Raw genomic sequence first — 25,534 nt, 5'->3', positions numbered from 1 at the left:
TAAAAAAGTTGTGGTATTTTTATACAATGGAGTACTACTCAGCTATAAAGAATGCTCACATTGAGACATTTATAAATGAATGGACGCAGCTTGAGACCATACTTATAAGTGAAATAAATCAAACTCACCTGTATAAATACCGAATAGTTTCCCTAGTGTAAGAAATGATAAGAATACATGAAAGTATGTGGTAATCCTGATTCCCAGTCACACTGGTTTGAAGCCACATAATGTTTTCACTCATTACTTGAAATGGTTTTAATTTGGGTGGTTTTATTTTATCGTCTGTGATACTACAAATAACTATTTTGAAGAGAATAAGAGCGTAATAGCTAGTGCTGATTTAATATCATCTTGTTTTGAAGCCCCATCAAGTTGTTGTTCATTTGTTTCCATTGATTCTAACATGTGGTACCTTATTATATCTTAATGTATGCGATAGTATGAGCAAGTTTTTTATAGGCAAAGAGATAATACAGAAATTGATGTTTGGTTTCTGCTAGCTGGTTCTAAATACCCTGCAATAATTTCATTCTCTTGAACGGTCTCACACTGTCTTGATAAATTTGATGCTATAGTACATGAAGTTAGACTCAAATATTTCAAGGAAAGAGTCACTGTGGTAACTACTATTAATGTCAAGCTATCTGGGGGTGAAACACAATGATGGTTAAATTTTTCGATTCTGACCGGTGTTGTTATATTGATATGTTCTTTTTTTTATCTCAGTCTCCCCCCCCTTTTTCTTTCCTTTTTTTAAAAAATTAATTTATTTTTTAGTGTCTTTTAACTAAGGGAAAACTAAATTAAAAATAGTGCAATAGATTATAGTGATTCTTTGTTTCCCTATTAACGTGATTTGAACCCCTGTAGTGTTCTCCATATCTTGTTCTGACTGATTTTATTATATTCTGTTTTGCTTAATAGTATCAAGTTTGAGAGTATAGGCAACCATTTGGAAGGCAACCAGATATTCTATGATGTCCATTATTATTTGACTATTATCTTCTTTGGAATCCTGTAAGCTCTCCAATGTGGTTTTATTGGTCTTATGTACAGTTTTCTTTTATACTAGCTGACATAGGCTACTCTTTTTAGGATAGTAAGAGGCATAATGGTAACCGTTGTTGATCATCTAGTAATCCCCCCCTTTTTTTTCATTTTATGCTATGTCCATCCTCCTGATCTAAATGACTCTGTTTTGCTTTGTCACATTGGGTTTTTCTTTGGTCCGTCTTGTTCTGTTTTTTGGTTTTTGGCCTTTTTTTCAATCTTTTTTCTTTTCCTCTTCAAAGAAAAAGTTAAAAAAAACTGTGGAAATAATGGAAACTAAAATGCACGATTGTTAGTGTAAAAAAGAGAGGAAGGAAAGTGATCTCAAGGATATAACTGCAAGTTTATTTAAATGTGTAGGAAAGAGAACCATATTGCTGAGTTTTGTTTGGATCATTGAACAGAACTGACTGCAATCTCACTGTATTAATGTCCACTTTGTATGCTTTAATTTTTTAATCTGGACAGCTGTTTGTAAGTTGACAATGTGTGATCTATTAACTGGTGAACTCTTACTGTATGTTTTTTCTCTTGAAATTCTATGTTGCTTCTAGCCTTTTACTGTCTTGCTTCATTTAGTTTTGTTTTTCTCTTTAAATAAAAAAAATAAGTCAGCTGGGAACTAGCCAGTTTAACACAAGGAAACAGGAAGGAGAAGTTACGCAATGACATAGCCCTTTAGCCCTGCTTGAGCTAAAGATCTGATTTTAAGTATTCCCTTCCATAAACTTACTCTGTATGTATTTTCCACCTGGGTTCTTCAGCATTTGTTTCCTGTTGTGTATTTTCAGACCTCCCCCCGCCTGCCCAATGTCACATCATTTTCACGTGTGTCTTCCAGAATCTCCTCTGCATTTATATGTGCCCTTCCAACGGAGTCCTTCCCAAGCCACCCCCGTCTTCTCAAATCTTGTCTTCCTCTAGAAGCACACTCCCCTAGGTATCCCCTAGTCAAGGATCTGCCAGCTTCTTGCTCTCCCTTGTCAGGGGCATGGAAGTCTCATACTCACAGTCTTTGTATCCTTCTCATTTCCCAAGAATGGGCCTACACCTTATCTAGTTTTATTTTTAACAGTGTTCCTCCTATCGCATCTGGTACATAATACTGAATATTGTTTAGTAATGTCTGTTAGTAAGTGTATGCTGATATAGGTCTTGTAGATGTTCTTGGATCCTAATGTAAAATATCTAATATTTATTGATTTCTAAATTTGTTCCAGCCAGTAATGTGTTTGTTAATTGAATTATTGGGTATTGAGGGAAGAACACCTGTGTAACCAATAATCAGCTCATAAAGTAGAGCAAAACCTGTCAACAGCAATCAGGGTATTCCTGCCTTGTCATCCTTCCCTCAGCAAGGATAAAAACTCTAGCTTAACTCCCCATGCCATACATTTGTTTTGCCAATTTGAACTACATGTAATTGAGAGATCACAGCATATTCTGTTTTTCATCTGGCCTCCTGTGTTCATGACATGTTTCATGGTTCACTGTCATTGCTGTGTAGTATTCCAGAGTATGAGTGTTTCTCTCAGAGAAACAGTCCAGATGCCGGAATGCAGCATCATGGAAAAGACAAGAAGGAAAGAAGTGGGTCCCTGGATCTGGGAAGAAACTAAAGTGAGAAATTAAGCACACAGAGAGTATGAAAGAAAGTTGTAAAGGAAGAACACAGCAGCTGGCGGTACCTTCACCTGGAGCTGGACCCACTGTGTGAGAGGAGCTGTTGGAACCTGGGGAAGCATGGTCATTGTGACTGTAGTGGCTGGAAAGCCCAGAAGCCACTGCAAAGAGATGTGGTGGTGGAGGGGAGAGACAGACACAGAGGACTGCTCTGGCTGGCAGTGAATGCAGGGAGTTCATTTCTCCCATAGGAGAGAGTGATCGGCCGGGTGCCATTTTGGAGTCATACTGGATAAGCCCAGAACCAGAACTGCAGCTGGCTTCCTCCAGCAGCCCATAGCTGGAAGCATCCAGAGAAAATTCCTTGGCCTGTGCCCTGTGTGCATCCATCCCAGAGGATCCCCACTGGTAACCAGCTCCACCTGCAGTGGCCAGCCCTAACCCCACAGATATTCTAACAGCCATGATGGGGGCTCCAGCCCTGCCCCTTTGCACATACTCTGGCAATCATTATTGTACATCCCTGCAGGTAACAAGCTAGGAGCAGAGGGCCAGCCCTGCCCCTATGTGCACTCCAACAGCCGCCAGTGAACTGAACAGTGGCAGACTGTTCACCAAGTGGGGCAGACAGCAGCCAGCCAGTGTGGGCAGAGAGATCCAGCAGATCTACCTCCACCTGCTGGGCATTGGCACTGAAAGGCCTTTTCCTGTAGGTGGCCAGCAGAAGCAGGACCAAACAGCAGGGTAACCTCTGTGCACCTGTAGGCCACCACTAGAGGCCCTTGATTCCTTTGGACAGCCATCACCCATCAGCGGAATCAGACAAACACAGCCCTGTGTGCCTGCCACCGTCTCGGGAGTCCCAGTGTAGATGCACAGGCTGAGATAAGCAGCCCTATCTCCATGCACTCCTGATCACCATGGAATACCCAGTGTACCTGCACATGTCTGGAGAAGCCCACTCCATGCTCTGTTACCTCCCTGTAATCTCAGGTTAGAGGAACCCAGGTGCCTGTCCCATTCCCCTACACTGTGGAGAAGCAGCCAATGTGGGAAGTGCCTGGGGTCCCATTATCAGCTTGCTGGGAGGAACCCAGGGTTTATCAATTTTATTTAACCTTTTATTTAACCTTTGAAAAAACCAACTCTTTAATTCACTCTTTGTACTTTTTTTCTTAGTCTCTGTGTAGCTTGGTATAAATGATGCCATCTTGAGCCCTGCATTTAACTAGTGCCCTGTATTTGAACCAGGAAAATAGAAAATTACCTAGAGTACAAGTCCCATGAGAAAAGCAAAATGAGCTTCACCCACAAGATAAAAATTAACCTGCTCAACAAAGAAGCAGGACACAGGTGTCAACCAAAAATTACTGCAAGATTCTAGCTAAATTGTTTCCAACAAGATGTCTTTTTGTGGTTCTCCATTTTAAAACTCTGTAACGTTCCAGTTCAGGGCCACTCAGTGAGACTCTGAAACAGGGTTCACATGAGTGGTCGCTGAGCTCAGCCAATTAAATTCCAAATTTATCAGTTTGGCTGCTTGTATTCCTATATTGGTAATAAACCCACTTCATTTGGGGGCTTGCCCAGGATGGATGCCTATTTAGGGATTTGTAGGATCCAGCTTCTCTTTGAGGTAAATTATTCCTTAGGGGCACTGCTGAGAGATATTCCTCTCCCACAAGGAATCTTTGTAATCTCTTTCTAGAATACACTTTAAAGCATTTTGGAGTGCTTGTTTGGTGGTCAAATTTTTCCTCAGGTGTTGTCATAGAAGTATCTTATTTCTCCATCAGTTTTGAAAGACAGTTTTGTGGAGTACATCAATATGGGTTGAAAGTTGCTTTCCTTTATAGCTTGGATTACTTCACTCTAAGCTCTCCTTGAGTTTATGCTGAAAATTCAGCTGTGATTCTGATGCACTTTCCTTTGTAGATGATTTGTTTGTTTTCTCTAAAAGCTTTTAAGATTCTGTTCTTGGGTAGGGATATAGCTCAGTGTCATAAGTGCCTGCCTGGTCTCCTAAATTCAATCCCTTGTGCTAAAAAAAATCTATTCTTGTGTTGAATTTCTGGAATCTTGTCCATGATACGACTGGCTATAGATTCTCTCTCTCTCTCTCTCTCTCTCTCTCTCTCTCTCTCTCTCTCTCTCTCTCTCTCTCTCTCTCTTCTCTCTCTCTCTCTTGTGTGTGTGTGTGTCTAACTGGAGTTTTATTCTATATGCATCACTTTTCTGTAGGTCAAATTCTTTTTCTCTACCAGGGAAGTTTTCTGAGATGATGTCTGCAAACAGTCTTTTATTTTTATGTAATTTGTGCTATTTCCTGCTTTTTCATTGATTCCTATCAATCTTAAGTTATTCTTCTTCACCTCATCTAGCAGCTGCTGGATTGATTTCCCATGGTCCCTTGCTACTTTTATGAAATCTTTCTTTTCATGCTCTCTAACCTCAAGCCTTTCTTCTACATCTGAGATTCTGTTCTCACGTTGATTCAATTTGCTGTGGGATCTTTAAATGGAATTTTTATTCCCTTAGATAGCTGTCTGAACCTGTCTTGTTGATTTCATTTGTTTCCTATGCTCAGCTGTCATGACTTTCATAATTTTCTTAAGCTCATCTATTTTTTTGTCTGTATTTGTTCTAGAGTATGGTTTTCATTGTGGACATCATCTCCGCAGTTATCTGAGAAATTATTTGATATTTTTTCTAAAGCCTCATTCAATTGCTTTATTTCTAAAAAGTCACATGGGTGGCTTTCATATTGTCCCACCTCATTGTCCTCTGGGTTTGCCTTTGTTGAACTGGATTACTGGGTTGCATCTTGTATAAGTGTCTTCTCATTTTCTCTTCTTCTTTAGTTTAATTTCTGTGGCAATACTTGTAAATTACCTATGATGGCTTGCTTTATTACTAGTGTTTAGAACCCTTAATCAGTGACTAGTTCTCTGAAGTATCTTACAGGTATAACTGGTTTTTGGATTTGGATCTGTTACAAGATCCTATCTTTTCAGTTTGTTGGGCATGAGAAGTTGCTGGCTGTTTGACCCAGTCCCTGTTCTTTTGGCACTATGCCACAGTTTTTTCTGTGACCTTTAGTCAATCTGAGTCTTAAATACCAGAAAGAACAGCCATTTAAAACAGTTATATCACTTCTTGCTATAGTGGCACCATCAGCAATAATAAAAACATCAAACACAGCCTAAAAAATGACAAACTGAGCTAACCATTTATTTACCACCTTTAACCTTATGAACTATATTTGTAATTATATAACCAAAACCAAGAACCAAAAACAAAACCACACAAAAAACAACCTAAGTGAGAAAAAAAAGCAAGGAGAAAAGCCCACTTCTAGGTTTGTCTCCGCTGTCACTGGTAGGAAATACGTGGAGATAGAGTACCAATCCATGTTGGTTTATCCCAGCAAGCCAGCAATAGCTCTTTGGTGAGGCAGTAGATAATCTCAGGGAGCCTGCACCTTTTGGCTGAGACCAGGCTCATTCAGCCTGCAGCCATTAGCACACTTTCTGTAGGCGTGAGCCCAGCTGAGAGCCCCTAGATGAAGCCCACAGCCACTCTGAGTTTTGAGCGCAACAGGCTCCTCTCTAAAATGGCTCACAGCCAAGCACTCTGTCTCACAGCATAACTGAGCCCTTAGAACTCACCACCAAGCAATTCAGGACCTCACATCCGCTGCTCCCCTCCACTGCTGTATCTCCCAACAGAGACCTCTGAGGTCACCAGCAGTCACTGTCACTGTGTATGTGCAGGTCTGAACTGTTCTTCTTGTGCAGTGTGTACTGTCTCAGGGAGAAAGTGATGCTGGCTGTCTCCTTCTTTGTAGAATTTTCTTGCTTTTCTCTCTCCATGGGCTTCAATTCACAATTCAGACCCTTCCTGGGCCCAGAGATCCCACTTCTGTACTCCGTGTCTCCCTCAGATTGTTATATTTCAGCTTCTGGACAGTAACTCTCAGAGAGGCTCTTTTTCTGCTGCTTAGCACTCTGCCACCCTGGTGCTCTCCCCTTTGGGTTGATTTTAATGAAAGGCTTTATTGTTAGTATGTAAACCTGTTTAGTTAATATTGATTGTCAGTGGTGGCCCACTGGGCATAGCTAAGTATAGGCGTTTGCCTCTGTTCCAGGATCCAACCACTTCTATTTATTTAGGTGAGTTATTTAGGAGAGAAAAGTGAGAGAGGATCCTTTAGAGGATTAAAAGGAAATTTACAGCATTGGATAATAGCAACAGGGAAAAAAATAAAAAGAAGAAAACAAGAGCAAAATAAAGGGAAAATTTTAAAGGAGAAAACAAAAAAGGAGACTAAAGCAAACTTTCCCATAAAACCAATGAAAGAAAAAGCAAGAGGGAAAAAAAGGGAAAGAAAAACAATTAATCAATTTTTTAATTTTTCACTCTGTTTTTGAATGAGTGGTTTTTCTTCCAGGATCTACAGTGTTGAAACTCACCAAATCATTTTTTATTGACTTTTGGGGGGCTAGTGTTGCAGGCCAGGTCTGTTATTTTTCCTTGGAAATGTAGTTTCTCTAAAGTTTACATTGTCTATTGGGGTGTTGACCTCAACTATGATCAGGTTGGTTGACTTTTCAGTACCTCAGCTGCCCAGAATCAAGGGAAACAAACTATATAATGGGCTTGTATTTTGTGAGTGGCCACAGCCAGAGTTCACAGAGTGTGAACTCTACAGATGCAGCATGAGACCAAAGTTGTTCATTTAACCACGATTTTTAAATGATCATTTAAAAAGACTTGTAAAACCGATACTTAAGTAAATCTCAATTCTTAAAACAGTTTTTTTCAAGTATCATTGTGCCAATCTAATCCAGTTTGCCAATACATCCCATCTTTTACCTTCCAAGACTACTGTGGCTCCCTCTTTTAATTAATGATTTTCTCCTATTGGCCTTCTAGTTCTCTTTTGGGCTGCTACTTCAAAGTCCTACCTTTCCTTCTACTGTATCAGTGTGTATGGCCCAGAGTCCCTAGGGAAGACCATGTAGATGATGTGTGCAACAGGTTTCCTTGTACCTGAGTAACACAGACCTTCCAGAATGTTGAGATTATTCAGAGCAAACAAAATAGCTAACCAGCTCCTATAGTATTCTTATATCAGACAATAAGTATACTTGCCCTCTCTCTCAGGAGTGAACAAGACCTAACTTCCAAGGATTTTTATTTTAGACTTCTTGAAAAAAATCTGGATCTACGACCTTCAGTGGCTGTGTTCCCAAGAGACACACAAACTGGAAAGACCCTAGGAGAAAGACTTCCTAGCATTGCTATTCCATCATGAGTACACAATATTAGCTTTGGTACTTTTTTCTTGACTGTGCCTCTCCTTCAGCTACTGTGTGAATGAGCTCCTTCTTGACATAGATGGAGGGAAACGTTAAAAAGATATTTTATAGCATTTAATTAAGGATTCTGTCTACAAAACTTCAGCTGGTGGGATCAGGCCACCACAACGGAACTAACAACAACTGTATATGCAAGGCAATCAACCATCAGGGTCACATTAGGAATCCAAGTGGCCCACTGCACCTGTTTTATTATTGCTCTCTCTCTCGCTCTCTCTCTCTCTCTCTCTCTCTCTCTCAACACACTGTTCCAGGTACAACAGGACATGTTAGCAATTTCACAGGCTCCACCAAGTCTGTGAAGAGAAAATGTAGTGTACTGTTACCATCAATTCACAAACCTTGGAAGTGAGCTAGAACCAACCAGGATACAACTGAGGACCATGTGGGATTTCTTCAATACTTCAAGTCCTTTGAAGCTTCCCAGCAGGAAGAATGTAAGACACTGCATTTTAGGAGAGTATAAAAAGTTAACATGTGACTTCTGCACAGGAAATGCATTCCTAAAGATGCACATGTGGCTGTGGGTATAAAAGTAGTATTCAGAGTTTTGGGGATCCACTAAGAGGGACCAAAATTTCAAGAACATGGATTGACACAATGTCCAAAGAGTATATTAGCTTGCTGGTCATATGGCATAGGTTCCCTGAGAGGCTCAGAAGATTCAAAAATGGCCTGAAATTGCTGTAAAACCAACATTTGTGCTTATGTTCCTTGGAAACAGTTTGGCAAGTTTTAGGCATATTGTGGTCAGGTTGAAGTAGTTGACATGTATGTTATGAATGTCCCAAATCCAAAGAAGACTAAAGACTACTGACTGACCTTTTCTCATGGTAAATGTAACAAGCTGTGACTTTCTTTAAATTGTCCCTTTCTTTTTTGCCCTTAAAAGATGTTGATCACATTGTTAGATAGCAAAATAGACCCTCAGAGCCCTGTGGAAAGGCTTTAAAAGCAAAGACATTTGGTTTTACTCTCTTCAAAAACAAAAGTAATAAGAACTATGAGAGTAATAAAACCCAAAATGTGTAATTTTCATTGTACAAAAGAAAGGAAAAGAAAGTGCTCTAAAGAATATAACTGCATATATATTTAAGTGTATAAGATAGATAACCATATTACTAGGTTTTGTTGGATCATTGAACAAAACTGTTCCCAGTCTCACTGTTTGAAAGTCCTCTTTATATGCTTTAATTTTGTAACATGAACAACTATTTCTAAGATAACAATATGTAATCTATTAACTAGTGATTTCCTACTGTTTATTTTTTCTGAAATTCTGTATAACTTGTACCCTTTTTCTGTTTTTGTTTCTTTTTCTCCTTAAATTAAAAAAAAGAAAAAATCAAAGACATAATTTTCCCTTTTTTTCCGTTACTTTTTTATCTTTAGCTATAGTTAAAATCTTCTCAAAGGTGTGGTTCCAAATTTAGCTCAAGATAATATAACAACTTCTGAACACACTCCTAAGATTCAGAGCCCTCATCAAGCATATACCTTGCATGAGCAGTTGGAAAACTTTGAAAGTCTCAAAACAAGCTAAAAAAGGAAACATTCACCAAGTGAGTAAACAAGTATTCACAAAGGTCAACACATTTTCCTTGTAAAAGAACAATGAACTCAGAGGAAGGAGAGGACATTCCTCAGAAAACCCAGTTAATCTTATAAATGAAACCCAGGGCCTCATTAAATGCCACTGATATCCTGTCACTCACCCACCTTCATGCTTGAGTGTTGATTATTGTTCTCTATCTTCCTCTCTCTTTCTCCCTCCCTCCTAACTTCTGTTCCTCCCTCTCCTCTCTCATTCTGTATTCCTTGTGATAGATTAAATTTCTTTTCAGAAATCTCATCAAAGACACAAAGCCTTGAGAGTTTTAACCTGTCTAGGAACTTAACAGTTTAGGACTCAGCTTCCCAATAACAACATGGCCCCAGAATCATTTGAAACCTATTCTTGTTCTTCTGGATGCCCAATTTGTGAATTCTTTCTGCATATAAACACTGTTAAATTCACTTGTTAAAGAAGTGTATGTAGCAAAATAGATTGTGAGGATGCCAGATCTCAAAGGTATTGCAGATTGACCAGGCCCGCAACCTCCAAAATGAGTGAATGGCAAATGGCTTAAATAAAAGAGCCAACTGATATGATTTTAGTGCTCCAGGAAGGTCAAAACCCTCTAATGGAATTCATGATTTCTTGGGCGTTGAGACAGACAACTTCTCCAGGCAGCCCATAATTATTTGGTTTTCAAACAAGCATGAGGCAAGTGTGGGAACTGAGCTTGGGAGTAAGCTCAAAGGCTTATCCAAGAAGTAAATTTTGCCAATAAAGAAAACTGTCTTATCTCTAAGGTTAGCAGCTTTATTGCTCTGGAATATGCAGTATCAGTACCTTATGTCCTTTGGTTGCCTCCTCTGTGATTACCTTGACTTCAGAGCACCATGTATATGCTCTTTTCCAACACAGGCAGACGTCCCTGTGTTCAGCAACTTTACCTTATATGGCCCAATCTGCAACAAAAGGAAAATCATTACCAAGCATGCACTACACAAGAGGATCGTGGTAATCAGTAAGTTATCTAGGCATGGTTGGAGTGTGGTGGCTGCAGCATTATAACCACTCACAGGTGAACTTGAAGAACATCACAGAATAAAGAAGCCCAGTGGGGTGTGCTTTCAGTTGTTGTCCATTGGGCTGGAGTAGACAGTGGTTAGAAGTATGGTTGTTTCTGGATTCATGAAATTGGTAATGCTTTCACTGGATGGCTAGAAACTTAAAACAGGAGTGGTGGCAAAGAGACCAAAGTAATTGGATAAATATTGCAAAGTAATAACGTCTAAAACACTGTATCCTCTGGACAAATCTATCCAAGAGAATCCACTGCAGAAGACTCACTGGTCCATTGGATTACACGCACATTCCATGGATGTTTGTAAGACCCTGTGTCCCACCCCAACACCTCGGCTGAAAGCAAGGTACAAAGGGGTCATGGTGCCAGAGGTAGATGCTGGGGAAATGCTGAATAATGCTTCTTTGAAGATGTCAGTTTCTTACTCCCAAGACACTGTGATAGTTCCCCCGTACAACAAAAGAGACTTTGCATCTGATGAGAGATGTGATTAAGTTAGGGATCTTGAAAGAAAAGGATGACTTTGGACTACCTGGGTGGGCACAATATAATCCTAAATGTCCTCACAGAAAGAATCAGCAAGGTCACTGGCTGAGAAGATGTGAGCAATGATACATAGAGAAAAATGGAGAAAAAATGCTGGGCTGCTGCTGGCTTCCAGTAGGAAAAAAGGGCCACAGACAAGACAAAGATGTGCTGGGAAGCTGGAAAAGACAAAAAAAATGCATGGTAATAAGAGCTTCCAAGTGAATGTAGCCATGCAGACCATCCTAGACTTCTGACCTCAGAACTGGTGGAGAATACATGTGTGCTGATCACTCCATGTTTACACTGGCTCATTGTAGACTCACAAGAAAGGAACAGAGACAAAGCTCTTCACTCAAGGCTGAATGATTTCCACCACTGTCAGGCAATGTGTTACCCCATAGAGATCAACAACAATTCACAAAATGACGCTATTCTCCCACTGTTGAACCAATGAGGCACAAGCAGGGGAGGAAGATTAGATCATGTCGGGTGTGCCTTTAGTGCTTCAGACGTGTATTTGAGATGTGAACATTTTCAATACATCAATAACTTTAATTCATTCAATCCTCACAAGAACCAGTTAAGTGAATACTGTATAGTCATTTTATAGATGAGGGGACCAAGGCTCAAGGGGTTAAATACCTCATCAAAATCACGTGACACATGAGTTGGACATCAAAAAATGTGATCCCATGCTGTTTTTATAAATTTTTTTATTTTAAAGAGATAAAGATAAAAGAGACATAACAAAGCAGATCAGAACAGTTTAGGCAACATAGCATTTCACCCCAAGACAACCCAATATAACAGTAGCTACCATAATGTCTCTTTTCATTGAAATAGTTGAGCATGCCTTCATACACAATAATATCAAACATAACAAAATAGTATAAAACCATTAAAGAGAATGAAAGTATTACAGGGCATTCAGAACCAAATAACAGAAAATGAACAATCCTTACTATATTATCTCATTGTCCATAAAAATTTGTTTATACTACCACACATGATAAAATCCAATAAGATACTACATGATAGAACCAATGGAAACAGAAGAACAAAAGTATGGTAGGACTTCAAAACAAGATGATATTAAATTAACACTGGCTATTATAATGTCTTGTTTTCTTCAAAATAGCTGTTCATACCATCACAGATAATGAAATCAAACAACCCAGGATAAAATCATTCCAGCTAATGAATGGAAACATTATAAGGCTTCAAAGCAATGTAATGGTGAATCATGATTAATACACACTTTTATGTATTCTTACCATTTCTTACACTAGGAAGACTATAAGATATTTATACATGTGAGTTTGATTTATTTCACTTGTAATTATGGTCTCAAGTTGTGTCAATTTATTTATAAATATCTCAATGTGACCATTTTTTATAGCTGAGTAGTACTCCATTGTATTAAAATACCACAACTTTTTTATCCATTCTTCAGTTGTTGGACACTTAGGTTGTTTCCAAGATCCAGCTATTACAAATTGTGCTGCTATAAACATGGGTACACATATATCACTGTGGTGTGATGTTTTCAGTTCTTCTGGGAATATACCTAGAAGTGGAATAGCTGGATCAAATGGAGCCCATGCTGCTTTGATCCACTGCCTAAAGACAAGGGTTTCCATTGTAATACTCTGCTCAGCTTTTATACTATGTGTTCACTTTCCCTCTTAAATTCCAACTCTGTTCTGTTTTCCCCAATGATACAACCCACCATTTATTATTAATGCTTTGAGGCATTCTAATTCCTTAATTTTATTTACATATCTTTTTTAAATTTTGCATTAATTTGTTATTATTGGAAGGTAGCTGGAGAGTTCAGAGCATTTTTATTACATTTTCTCTCATTTGATCTTGGCAGCATGTTTTATACTTCCCATATGGCAATTTTTCCAAAACACAAACCTGCACAGGGAAGAATTTGCTGAAGCTCCCAGACCTCCACCTATGCTATTCGTAAAACATGTGATATGTGTGCATGTGTGTGAGAGAGAGACCTGTGACTTTTTCTGATGGGACATGTCAAAGGTAACACCTTACATGAGCCTTGTTGTTTCTCTGATTAGAAACTACATTTTTTTCACAGGCTTAGGTTAATTATGCTTCTCTATTCATGGCTCTCGAAGCCTGTGTGAGCTCACCTGACCCTTCTGACTTTCTTGCCTTGCCTCTAACTTTCCAAACTCTGAAACTTTCCAAGCTTGGGTGAATTATCTCCTTGTTGAAGACCCCATTTCCCCCATAATAAAATGATGGAATTAGACCAGAAAAGATATGTCTTTGGGCCAAGCCTTCAAAAGAATCCCACAATCCTGAAATTTCCCCTCATCAAATTGTGATATTCAGTTGTGATATTCAGTTGTCTAGCTCATTGAAATGTGGCTATGATTCCTTCAAGGTTCCTGAACTGAGATTCAGTCAGGGCCATGGATTTTAAAGTTCTCAAGAATACTCCAAGGCAGAGTGGCTGTCATGAATAATCTGGGAAGAGGCTGCACGATGACCCAGTGAATGCTTGGGGAAAAGATGGGAGAGATTTCAGTGGAGAAAGGAAGTAGAGATGAAGAAGCTGAAAGCAGTTTTCTCTAAAGGAGCTGTCAAAAGCACCAGAAGGTAGAGCCCATGTGTGTATCCTAGACTGAAATTCAATCTCACTATTCTTCCAGTCACTTTCTATGATGTTCTGCATAGGACATATTTTGCAGTGGTCCCCTGACTTTTACTTATGCAGTTTACACACTGTGTGACCCCCGTGTATGGGCAAGACCTGTGACTTCCTTCTGACAGGATGTGGCAAAGGTGACAGAGTCGATGGGCCTTGTGTTCCTGATTATATTAACACAGGATCTGCTGGCTGATGGGTCCCACCTGTCTCTCTGTGATTGCTTTAAAGAACTAAGCATCATTTAAGCTTATGTGACATGACACTGAGCAAACATAGAAGCTGAGGGTGGATTCCTCTTGCCAACAGCTAAAAGAACACTGATATCTTCAGTTTCCAATACGAACAGAGTGTATTCTGCCACCAGTCTGATGAGCTTGGATGCAGAACCTTCCTGCTTGAGCCTCCAATAGAACTATCACCCAAAGCTCAATGGCATGCTCCATGAACAGTAAGTTGAGTTTGGACAAGTCATCTTCAGACTGCTGGCCCTTACAAACTATGAGAAAACAGATGTGGGCTGTGATACAGTACAACACTTGTAATGCTACCTACTGTTAGATGAAAATAGAAATTTACACCCAAAGCTGCTAAAATATAGTCACGATGTCTGCTGAGAATCCAAGAAATCAGTCCAGTCCTCTGTGAAGACAGTAGTGCTCATTGTAGGGACCATCAGCCAGTATGGAACATCCTTCTTCTCTGTCATTCATGGGTAAAAGTGTTGGCAGCCAGACAGGTTATAGTCGTATGGAAAAGAAACTCTCCAGATCCTTCCTTTTCAATGGACCTGGCCAGCAATGCTGCATGGGATTTTTCCAGATGCATCACACAAATATGTGCTCAGGCAGCTACTATGGGTCTCACTAGCATGATGATTAAAGAATCCTTATTCCTGTAGGCAAAGATACTGACACTGAAGCAAGGGAGAGTGCTCTGCAGAAGTGAGAACAACATAAAACCTTAGTAGGGAAAAGAGGGCATCCTTCCTCATTCAGAAAATGTTTTCAAGGTCTCACATGGCATCCAGAGCTTACCAGCACAGCCTTGACTCTGAGAAATTCCTCTTGGTAGCCAGAAATCTGCCAGAGGAATTCCAATTAAGACTTGAATCCAACCAAGAGTCATAGCATCTGCCTGTAATCCTAGCACTCAAGAGAGGGAGGCAGGAGGATTATCACAACTTCTAGGCCAGCCTGGGCTCCATAGTGAGCTCATTGTCACCCTGAACTACATAATGAGACCTTGTCTCAAAAAAAACTTGAGTCCAGGTAAAGCTCCTGACTCCCCAGGGTTCAGTATTTCTTCTCCACCACTGCCTCTGACCTGTGTATGTCTTTCCCCAAAACTCCTCTAAATCCTGTAGCATTCCAAGGTGGCACAACTTTCAAGAACATTTCTCAGGCCAACTTGGAGACATTCTGACCTGAATAGTGGCCAGAAACTTTGGCCCCAGAGAGTAAAGTAACTCCTCCTCCAACATGGACATGGACACTGAAGTGCTGGCTCTTATTCTATAGCAATCTTATGAGTTGAATCTTTGATGAAATTTTAAAGACATTTTCTCTTTAATATTTATTTCTTAATGATAGAGAATGTTGTCAGAATACTGACAACTGAATACTGGTAGTACTGAAAGGAAATAGTTTTATTTTCTAGAAAGCAAAGACAATTCTCCACTCCATTGTATTCTTCCTTGCTGGGCCATGATGAATTAGCGTATTCCTCTGCAGTAAAGTACGATTCAGTCGAATCCCCTGCTGTTGCAGAGGTATCCTGACCCTAAACTACTCAGAAGGCCCAAGTATTTCTTTTATATTCCCTTTATGTAATGGACTACAGCATTCAAAATTTTCAGTGAGCATGGGAAGGAGAAAGGCTTCTTATCAAAAAATATTGCACATCCGTGAAATCCACCCTCCACATAATACCAACTCACAGGAACTCCCTGGTCTTCCAAGGACTTCTTGTAAAGCAAGGTGTCATCACGGAGGATGTCATTCTCACAGCTCAAAAGGAAGACCTCAGGGAGCTGAGCAATGATCTCATCATCTGCTAGGATGGGTTGGTTTTCTACCTGAAACAGATGTTTGGTTTCCAGATAAGCAGCCTCTTTAAAAGGCCCAGGAAACTGGGATTCCAGGTCTTTGCTCTTGAAACTCTTGGAGATATTTTCAGACCTGAACCATTTCATGTATTTCTTCCAAAAGTCTTGGTGTATACAAGAACCTTTCAGAATGGCATCTTGCCAGGAGAGGTCAATAGCCATATGCACAACAAGAAGAAGTCCAGGGTAAGGAATGGAACATTTTGGTTCTGCTGAATGGATGGTAACTGGAAATTGATGGTCTCGACAGCTGGATAAATCAGGACTTAGCCCAGATCTGGGGAAGATCTTTGTGACCCACCAAGGCCTGAGTGACCAGGGCTGCAGTCCCACCTCCAGCACTTTCTCCACAGACAACAACCTGGGAAGGGGCCACACCATAGCTTTTCAGTCTCTTCAGGAAGTGGATGGTGGCATTCAGACAGTCATTGGTAATAACAGGGTAATGGTGATTAGGAAGCTTCCGGTACCTAAGGAGGAAAGAGGGAACAGAATACAGTGTGCAGATGTGTCCTTCTGAGTAGTGTTCCTTATAACCTTAGGAGAGTTTCTCCAATGAAGTCTCCGCAAAGACCCTGAGATGTAACTATGGGTATCTGGATTATCTTCCTATGTTATTGTGAAGAACCTGGCTAAATCCTGTCTTTCAGGATTCTAGATTTCCCCAGCTCATACTCTGTGCCCCCACTGATGCACAAAACCGATAAAAGATTGCAAGCTGAAAGCTATTGGCTTTAGAAGAACAAGAAATGATTGGCCAAAAATGACAAGTGAGACTCCTGCTGATCCTCAGTCAGTAAGGGATAACCATCATGGACCAGTGGTGAAACACAAGGCTGAAATGACAAAACAAATTGCAGTAAAAAAAAAAAAAGACTATGAGAGCACACTTTGTTAGCATGGATGTTCCAACAGACCCATCATGAGGCCCTGCTAAAGTCAAAGAATAAGGTTTGTAAAAAATGAGAAATTCTCACTAAGTGAAAAACTTTGCTCTTTAGTTTCTTTTGGTATCAGTAAATTTGAATTAACTATTTTTGGTGTTCACAAATCTGAGTAGCATACTTTTAATTCCCCACTAACCTTAACACCTCTAAAGTGAGGCAAAAGGTATGACATCTCTGCTTTTGTAGTATGACTGTTATCTTTACTGCTTTAACCTATCTTTGAATCATATTCTACTCAGCTTTGCATATAGACATATTGATCATTTAAGAAGTATTTTGTCTAAGACTGTGACACAGGGTTAGCCTGGCCTATTACCCCTCACATCTGGTGCATGCCTCTTCTACCCTACCATCCTGATTTTTCAGTAGCTCAAGCACTGAAAATCCTTCCTCCCACCAGAAGGACTGGATGTTTATGCAAGATCATGCCAGCTGTATGAGAAACTTAGCAGTTCTGAGCAAAGTTGAGCCCCTCTTCAAGTATAAGGCCAGGAGGTTTTCAACTGGACAGTGATGCCACATACACAGAAAATTACAGACCAATTTGTCTAAAGCTCCCTGCCCCCATAAAACTTAGACTGTGCTGAAGCGTGTATGCTTGTCATATTTACTCAGTCTGTCCTCTACTGATCAAAAGATATAACGCTCAGGTTTCAGTCCCCCTGCTTGCCAATAGGGTAATAGGGAAGCTAAGATTAAAGTCAAAGTGAAGTAGCTTTCATCCAGAAAAAGGAAAGCAGAGGACAAAAAAATCTCATTTTCAGTGTCTCTCTGCTGTCTCCTCCCAGGCATCACCTATTGCCTCTGGCAACCCTAGGCCCCTCCCCTGGCTTGACTGATCATTCCACCAACCATTCGTCAGAGCTGCCCTGACTCACCTTGACTTCTCCCACCTCTGTGCTGGCTCTACAGAGAGCAAGGTTACTTCAAATGCTGGATGCATCATCCTTTCTCTTTTGTTTTTACATTGCTTTGTTTTAACCTTGTGTATTCCAAAGAGTAACATTTTGATTTCAATTGTTTTAAACACTTTAAAGCACTAGGCTTTGTGTAATTTTTTAATTATTTAACAATATCCTACTAATAAAATTCATGCATACCATGGTACATCTTCTTATGTCTTACTAACTGACTGCATAATACTCCACAGTAGCTCAGGCAATGTAAAGAGCTAGTCATTCTCCCAAGGCTGATCTGCACACTGCCTGCAGCACACAGGTCTCCAGGTTTGTGCTACTTCAAATGGAGCTGAACCTGTGTCCTGAGCACATGTGCATGAGTGTCTAATGAGTCAGAGCCGCCTCTCTTCCCTAAAATTATACAGAGACTCTCTCCCAGAACCCCGCCCCCACAAACTTTGTCCTTCCCATGGAAATGCTGAGGACTGTGGGGGAAACTCACCCCACAGACAACAATACAGAATCCATCTCCTGGGCAAGGCAAATGCACAGCTTATGGTACAAATCTGCAAGAGAAAAACTAGACCCAGGGTAGCCCATGAGGAGGACCCAATATTTCCCTCACAACTCAGGAGAGCAGCTGCTAGGTGGGCATGGGGTAATAGCCTACCTCTCTTTCTACTCTGGCTACTAAAACCAATACCAAAACATACAATGAGCAAAATATTCAAAGTTTTAAACAGGCTCCTACCTTATATTTGTAAAAATCACTCAGCTCTACCTTATCTCTTTAAGTATTGCCTTAAAGTGCATGAAAACTGACTTGAAGACTGAGGTTTTTGGTGTCCCTCACTTTGGAACCTGAGACACCTATCTCCCCAGGGTTCCCCCAAGTTACTCCTTGGCTCTGAATGACCCTCTTCCAATCCCTTGCTGTAGCGCTGGTTCCTCCTCTGCCACTGGGCCTGGATTGAAATGCCACCTTCTTGAAGAGACCCAGGCTAATTAAAAGTACTCAAGTGTGACTAGCTCACTCTCTTTCTTTTTTTTTTATTTTTATTTTATTTAAGAGGGAAAAGAGAAAAGCACAAAACAAAACAAAGCGGTGTAAGGGTACACGTAATACAGAACTACAAAAAAAACATAACAGTAAGAAATCACCTGTTAATAGATTACATATTATCATCTTGAAAATAGTTGCTCAAATCACAGTATCAAAGAATACAAAGTGGACATTCAAACAGGGAGACTGCAAACAGCTGTGTTCAATGATCCAAAAACATTAATATAGTCAGCTATTTAACATCCCTAAACACACTTGCTGTTATATCCGTTAGAGCTCTTTTTTTTTCCCCCTCTCTTTTTTACAACAAAATTTACACATTTTGGATTTTATTACTCCTTAGTTCTTATTACTTTTTTGGGGGGGAGAGAATACAGTCAAATATGGCAAAACAAAGCTGTCAGTCAAAACCAAGGATAGACTTCAATAACCTGATTATTCACCATGTGAAACTACCTGCTTATGTGAGTTCCTGCACTGTGTGCCTCCCTCATTGGCTGAAGGGTACATGAGGACTGAGATTGACATTTCCTTCTTCTCCTTTTTCTCCTGTGCTTGGAGAGGGTCTACCACTAAGTAGGTGCTCGTATCACCCTTAACTTTGGAAATGACATTCTCCCTGAACACAGGAAGGTACTGGGGGACTACGCCTTGGGGCTCTGAAAGTGAAGACAAGGATTCATGGACAGGATGTGTTCCCAGTTAACTTCTAAAGGAGAGAGAGTGTGATCTTTTCTTCTTCTTCTTCTTCTTTTTTTTTTTTTTTTTTTTTTTTTGTCCTGCTGGGGATTAGAATTCAGGTCTTCACTGCTGCTAGGCAAACATTCTACACTGAGATGCCTTCCCAGCTTTGGGAAGACCTTTGAAACTGAATGAGCTGCAAGTGCAGAGGACCAGATGGAAGAAGCCTCCTGGAGGCAAAGAGTATGAGCAAGTGAAGGTGGATTTCAGTCTCCATAGTCTTGTAGAACAGAGGATAATGCGTGGGATTTAAGATCACTGTAACACAAAGAGTGTGGGCCTGTGGCCAAACCTGTGAGCAAGAAAGGAAGGAGGAGGTAACAGCTAGTGCTCTAATAAGGGAACTAGACATTGCATAATAGGAATTCCATCAAATTAAGTGAATCCCAAAGTATTTCTCTTTGCTAAACTCCTACCACTGTTTCCTTTCACTCTCTCCACTATATTCCGGAATCTTGGGTGAAGCTGTCTTTCCTGAGGCCCTTTTTCTCCCATATCTCAGACGAGCTCCTTACCCAGGCTGCCAAACATTGTAGCTCCTCCATGGTAAAAGGTGACACCTCACCGGGGGCTGCAGGATGCTGCTTTGGGCTGGAACAGCCTCACAGGGATTGTCCCAAAGCACAGGTCAGTCACCATCACTTGAGGGTCCTTCTTTATGGTGGTTACACTATGTACAAAGCTAACAAAGCTGGGTATGGAGCAAATTCCCATCTTTTCTAGCACAGTGCCCTCTTGGAAGCAAAAGGAGGAATGTGAGGTACAGGTGCAATGAAGATCCTGAAGGCGGGTCACCCCCACTTACTCCTATTAAAGCTCCTCACATTTGCTTCCTGCCCCCTGCATGTATAATCTTCCCATTGCATTTCTGGAGGCTCTGACTTGTGTTCAGACAGGGAGCTAAGTTTTCAAGTTTCTCCTCATACAAGGTCTTGATTGGGTAAAGATGTTAAAAGTTTTGAATGCTTGTTCCGCCCGAAGTTCATGGGAAAATTTCATTGCCACTGTAACAGTGTTAAGAGGTGGGACCTTAATGAGGTGGTTAGGCAGCAACCTCCTGACTGGATTCAGTCTGCTATGAAGGGAGCAAATAAGCTATCTCTGGAGTAGACTCCTGATTTTCAAAAGTAAAAAATTCACCCTGGATTTTTGTCTTACCTTCCTACCAGTGGATGATGCAAGGTACCTGGATTGAAATGCCACCTTCTTGAAGAGACCCAGGCTAATTAAAAGTACTCAAGTGTGACTAGCTCACTCTCTTTCTTTTTTTATTTTTATTTTATTTAAGAGGTAAAAGAGAAAAGCACAAAACAAAACAAAGGTGACATTACTGGTGCCAATCCCTAAAATTGTGAGTCAGACAAACTTATCTGCTCTGTGATATGGTTATAAATTATCTGCTCTGAGGGGTTGGAGATTTAGCTCAGTGATGTAAGCACCTGCCTGGCAAGCACTAGGTCACAAGTTCAATCCCTGGTACCAAAAAATAATAATAATAATTAATAAATTATCTGCTTTGTGATATTGTTAGAGCAACAGACAGGAGACTGAGATGGATGTGAATTTGCCAAAATGGTAGCCTGCTTTGTGGCAGAATGGGAAGGAGACACTGAACTGAAGACAGTCATTTGTCAAAGGCATCTGACTTAGTTCCTTGCTCTCTTGGGTTCTGCGCTGGACTTTACCTAGAAGAGATGGCAGAACCATTTGGTCATCCATGTCAACACACCATTGTGGATCTGGAGCTGTCTGTGGGTTATGAAGTGTGTTTGTGTCCAGCAGAAAGGAATAATGTGATCATTTGGGGATGTGGGTTGTGAGCTCAGAAGACAGGTGTGTTGACAAGACATTTCACAGACATGATGTAGTCAAAAGTGCAACACGGTTTCAATTTTTAAGATGTTATCACAGCAAAAACACATTTATTTAATCCTTTCAAATACCTTCCCTCACTTTAAATACATGCCTCATCATTCTTGTGTACTTTCAAAGCAGCGGTGGCTATCTGTTTTCATGTGTCTTCCTTCAGGTTTATTGTCATGGCTCTCTTGACTTCCTGAACTGGTTCAAAATATTTACCTTTCATAGTCTCTATGACTTTGGGGAAGAGCCAGAAATTACAGGTTGCCTTTGGTGAATAAGGTGGAAGAAGACACCCCATAATGTTTCCATGGGCCTGCCTGTCTGCTGGATGGCCCTGGGCAGCAGCACTCTGCACTTTTATCATGCAACATGGAGACATGAAAGAGAATTCTAGATGTGCTTCACAAAGTGGTAGTGGCACATTCCAACCTGCAGCTAAGGAATGCAGGCTCCAGTCTCCTTCCTGAGGAAAGGCTCTATGGCAGACCCTGCACACTCCCAGAGGCTCAGGGAGGACTCCTCTAGGGCTGCTGTTAGCCCTGGTCTCAGAACTTCCCAAAGGACATGAATTGGAGGGACATGAGGCACTTAGTTTGTAACCCCACCAATGAGCCCCCCTCTACCTTACATTAAAGAGACTGGGGGAAGGGGAGGGAAAGAGAGGAGCAAGGATGGAAGGAGGGTGTAAAGGGACTGAAGACATGTCTGTGTACCAAAGACACTGAATGTGAACATATGCCATAAATTTGAATGAAAGAAGTATTAACAATAATCATTAAAATGAAGGAAAGGAGTTCTGATACTTTGTGAAATACAGTTACAAGTATGATATTTCATGTGCAAAATTCAGTAGCTTTTTTGTCTTCCCTGGGCATCACATGTGGGGCTATCTTGGTCACAAGAAATTACATGCTAGTCTGGGGCTGGAGAACTAAAATCAAAGGCCCTGTATATCCAAAAGATCCATGAAAAATTGAGTTCTTTCAGTCTTCAGTGTTTCTCTTTGTTCAGCCACAAGATGAATGCTATGGTGAATTCCCTGGTGGATTCTAAGGAGAATATGAAATTAATGTAATGGCAGCAGTTGGAAGGCTGGGGATTATAAACACTAATATATCTAGCCCGAATGAATGCATTAATAAATGACCTGCTGTGAAGTCAGCAGTCATTTTAGGGGCTAAAAGTTGGGTAGCGGAGAGGCACAGAAGTTCACAAGTGCTAATTTTTAGGGCCTCTCAGTTGATAGTAGAGCTTCAAGCTCAGGTTGAAGTGATCCATGCTGATGGTGAAAAACTCTATCAGTTGTCCAGGGACAATAATTTTTTGACCACATATTTGTGAACCTAGTAATCCCTATCACAAATTGTCTAATATTATTACCAACCTGATGAGACAGACACCATTGTCACCATTTCACAGATGAAACTCAGTCACAGGAGGTTTTGCAAAAGGCCCACAATCACACAGCTAATGAGAAGCAATGCCAGGATACATACTTTGTGGCTGCAGTTGGTGCTTCTCACTCTTACACTTTCTCACCTTCTGCACAGTTGCTGTGAGACAATCAATGTGAGTTGCTTAGCCACTTCTAAGTCCAGGGCTAGAACATTGGGATTTACATAAGTTGTCTGCCTCCAGCATGGGAAAAAACTGTTGTTCCAAAATCCACATCAATGCTAGACAGGTAAGCTATTGGTGTACTGCCACCATCCCCCTGCCCAAAAAAGACCTGCTCAGAGACAACTGGATGGGTCATTTTGAAATGCTGACCTTAATTCATTTATAATTTCATCAACAAATGATACCTTTGAGATGCCTGGCCTGTGCTTGGAGCCCAGTTTAAAACTGAATATAATAATATCATACAACAGGGTATTTATACCTACACAGAACAAAACCTAGAGGTGAGCACGTGGAAGGAGATGGATGCTGCAATCCCTCTGTGTGCAAGAAAGAGGACGGTTATTATTATTCAATCTTCAAGAAAGAGCTTGCTGATTGGCGTTTGGTAAATGTGTGATCTTGAAGGAAGACAGCGAGGAAGTTACCAAGGGTAACAAGAGTCAGAAGTGAGGAAGGAGGGAGGGTACAAAGGCACAAAGCTGAAAGGAAGGAGGAAAGTTAGCACAGAAGGAAAGAAAGAAGAAAAAGTAAAGAAGAGAAAGAAATCATGAAGGAAGTGTGAGTTAAAGAGAAAAGAAGGGAGGGAAAGTTTGAAGGAAATATATAATAAAAGTGAGAAAAGGAAGGAAAAAAGAAAGGAGAGAAGGAGGAAAAGAAAAAAGTTTGAAAAGGAGAATGAAGATAGGAAGCAGGAAACAAAGAAAAGAAAGTGAAGAAAGTATAGAAACAAAGAAAAAGAGGAGGGAGGGAAGAAAGAGAGGAAGAAACATGGAAATAAAAACAAAAGTAGAAAAGAAGGGGGAAGAAAAGAAAGGAAGGATAGTGAAAGCAAAGATGGATAAAGAGAGGAAAGAAGAGATGTAAGGATATAAGGAGGGAAATAGAAGTGCTAAAGAGAGGGGAAAATAAGAGAGGACAAAAAAGTGAATAAAAAAGAGTGTGGCAAACTCTTTTGTGTCTTCCCTGTGGAGATCCAGAGAAAGACAGGAAAAGAAAGGAAAGGAAAGGAAAGGAAAGGAAAGGAAAGGAAAGGAAAGGAAAGGAAAGGGGAAGGATGAAAAAAGGAGAGGAAAGATAAAGAAATAGCACCCCCCAGTTCACAATGGGATCTGAGAATGTACTCACCAAAGTGATCACATACAGGTACATACAATGCAAAGATCTGAATTTCACAGGATGTCCCAAGGCGGAGGGGACATCTGCAGTGAGGATATGATTACAGACGGCCCAGGCAAAGAGTCCCATGGACAGTCCCAGTGGAAGCATCAGCAACAGGACACCCATGGAAGAACTCCTGGAAGAACTGGCCAGGCATATGTGTGAAGAGGCCTTGGATGCTCACACAGGCTCTACTGCCACCCACTCTTTCTAGGCTACACTTTATACAGTGGCCTAACCCAGCCTCTTAGATATCAGCTGGGAAAGGGAGCTGGAAGAACCTGATCCCCAAGCCATACAGGAACCAAGAAAGCCCAGTTTGGTACGTGATGTGCCCAAATATCAGCAAGGATTAGTTTTATATGGCATCCCAGCTCCTGGAGATCTGAACAAGAGGTCACATGTGGTACATAGAAGCTCATGTGTGCTCACCTAATGACTTTCAATTATGACATAAGGCCCAAATCCAATAACAGAATCTGTTTAGGGTGAGCAAAGCTGATCTCATGGCTTACTTTTTAGCTTGCTGCCTGGTGAACATATTATACACTGACCATGTCTTCCTCTTTTGGAACAAAGCATGTGAACAAAATTTATCCCCAAACAAGGCTTTGATATCACTTTCTTCAAGAGATTGGGAGGCTTCATGAGGTCCAGGTTGCCCTAGGATACTAGGATTCCTCCATCCTGGTCATAGGACCTAGAAATAGGCAGACCATCTTCAGGAGTCTTTGGAGCTACTGGCTGCACCTGGTCTAGGTAGCAGACCACATGATGCAGTAGGGCTACATCCAGCAGATGGAATTTCATAGTGGCTACACTTTCAGTCTCAGGAAGATTTGATAGGAAGAGAGATGTACCATTCCTCCAAGTTGTTTATTTACTTAATTACCATTAAGAAACCAATAATATAAAATTTACCACCACATGCAATAAAAGAAATATTGCCTAAGTATATCTTGCTACACAATATATAGATCTCTTGCCAAACAGGCACTTTCTGTCCCTTGATCAACTTTCTACCCACTGCCCCTAAAAGCAATGCTATTCTCTAAGAGTCTGAAACAATTTTACCTATAGTTTGCGTAAAGGATTATGTAACATTTGTATTTTTGACACTATCCTAGCTCAATTTAACACATTGTACTCATGCTTTATCCGAGCTGTAATATCTGATAAGCTTGTCTTTGGTTAAAAGGCTAAATATTACTCATTGTACGTGTATACAAAACATTTTC

General features: G+C 40.6%; 1 pseudogene; it reads right to left on the bottom strand.

Moving 5' to 3' along the window:
* Positions 1-15,708: 15,708 nt before the first annotated feature.
* LOC100713292 (arylacetamide deacetylase-like 4) lies at positions 15,709-24,422 on the bottom strand (annotated as a pseudogene).
* Between the last annotated feature and the right edge of the window lie 1,112 nt (positions 24,423-25,534).

The sequence above is a fragment of the Cavia porcellus genome, unplaced genomic scaffold (assembly GCF_034190915.1).
Source record: "Cavia porcellus strain 051 isolate PalLab524CR breed Dunkin Hartley unplaced genomic scaffold, mCavPor4.1 scaffold_25, whole genome shotgun sequence".
NCBI lineage: Eukaryota > Metazoa > Chordata > Mammalia > Rodentia > Caviidae > Cavia > Cavia porcellus.
Note: the sequence above shows the minus strand (reverse complement) of the source record. Positions and strands in the feature narration are given on the sequence as shown.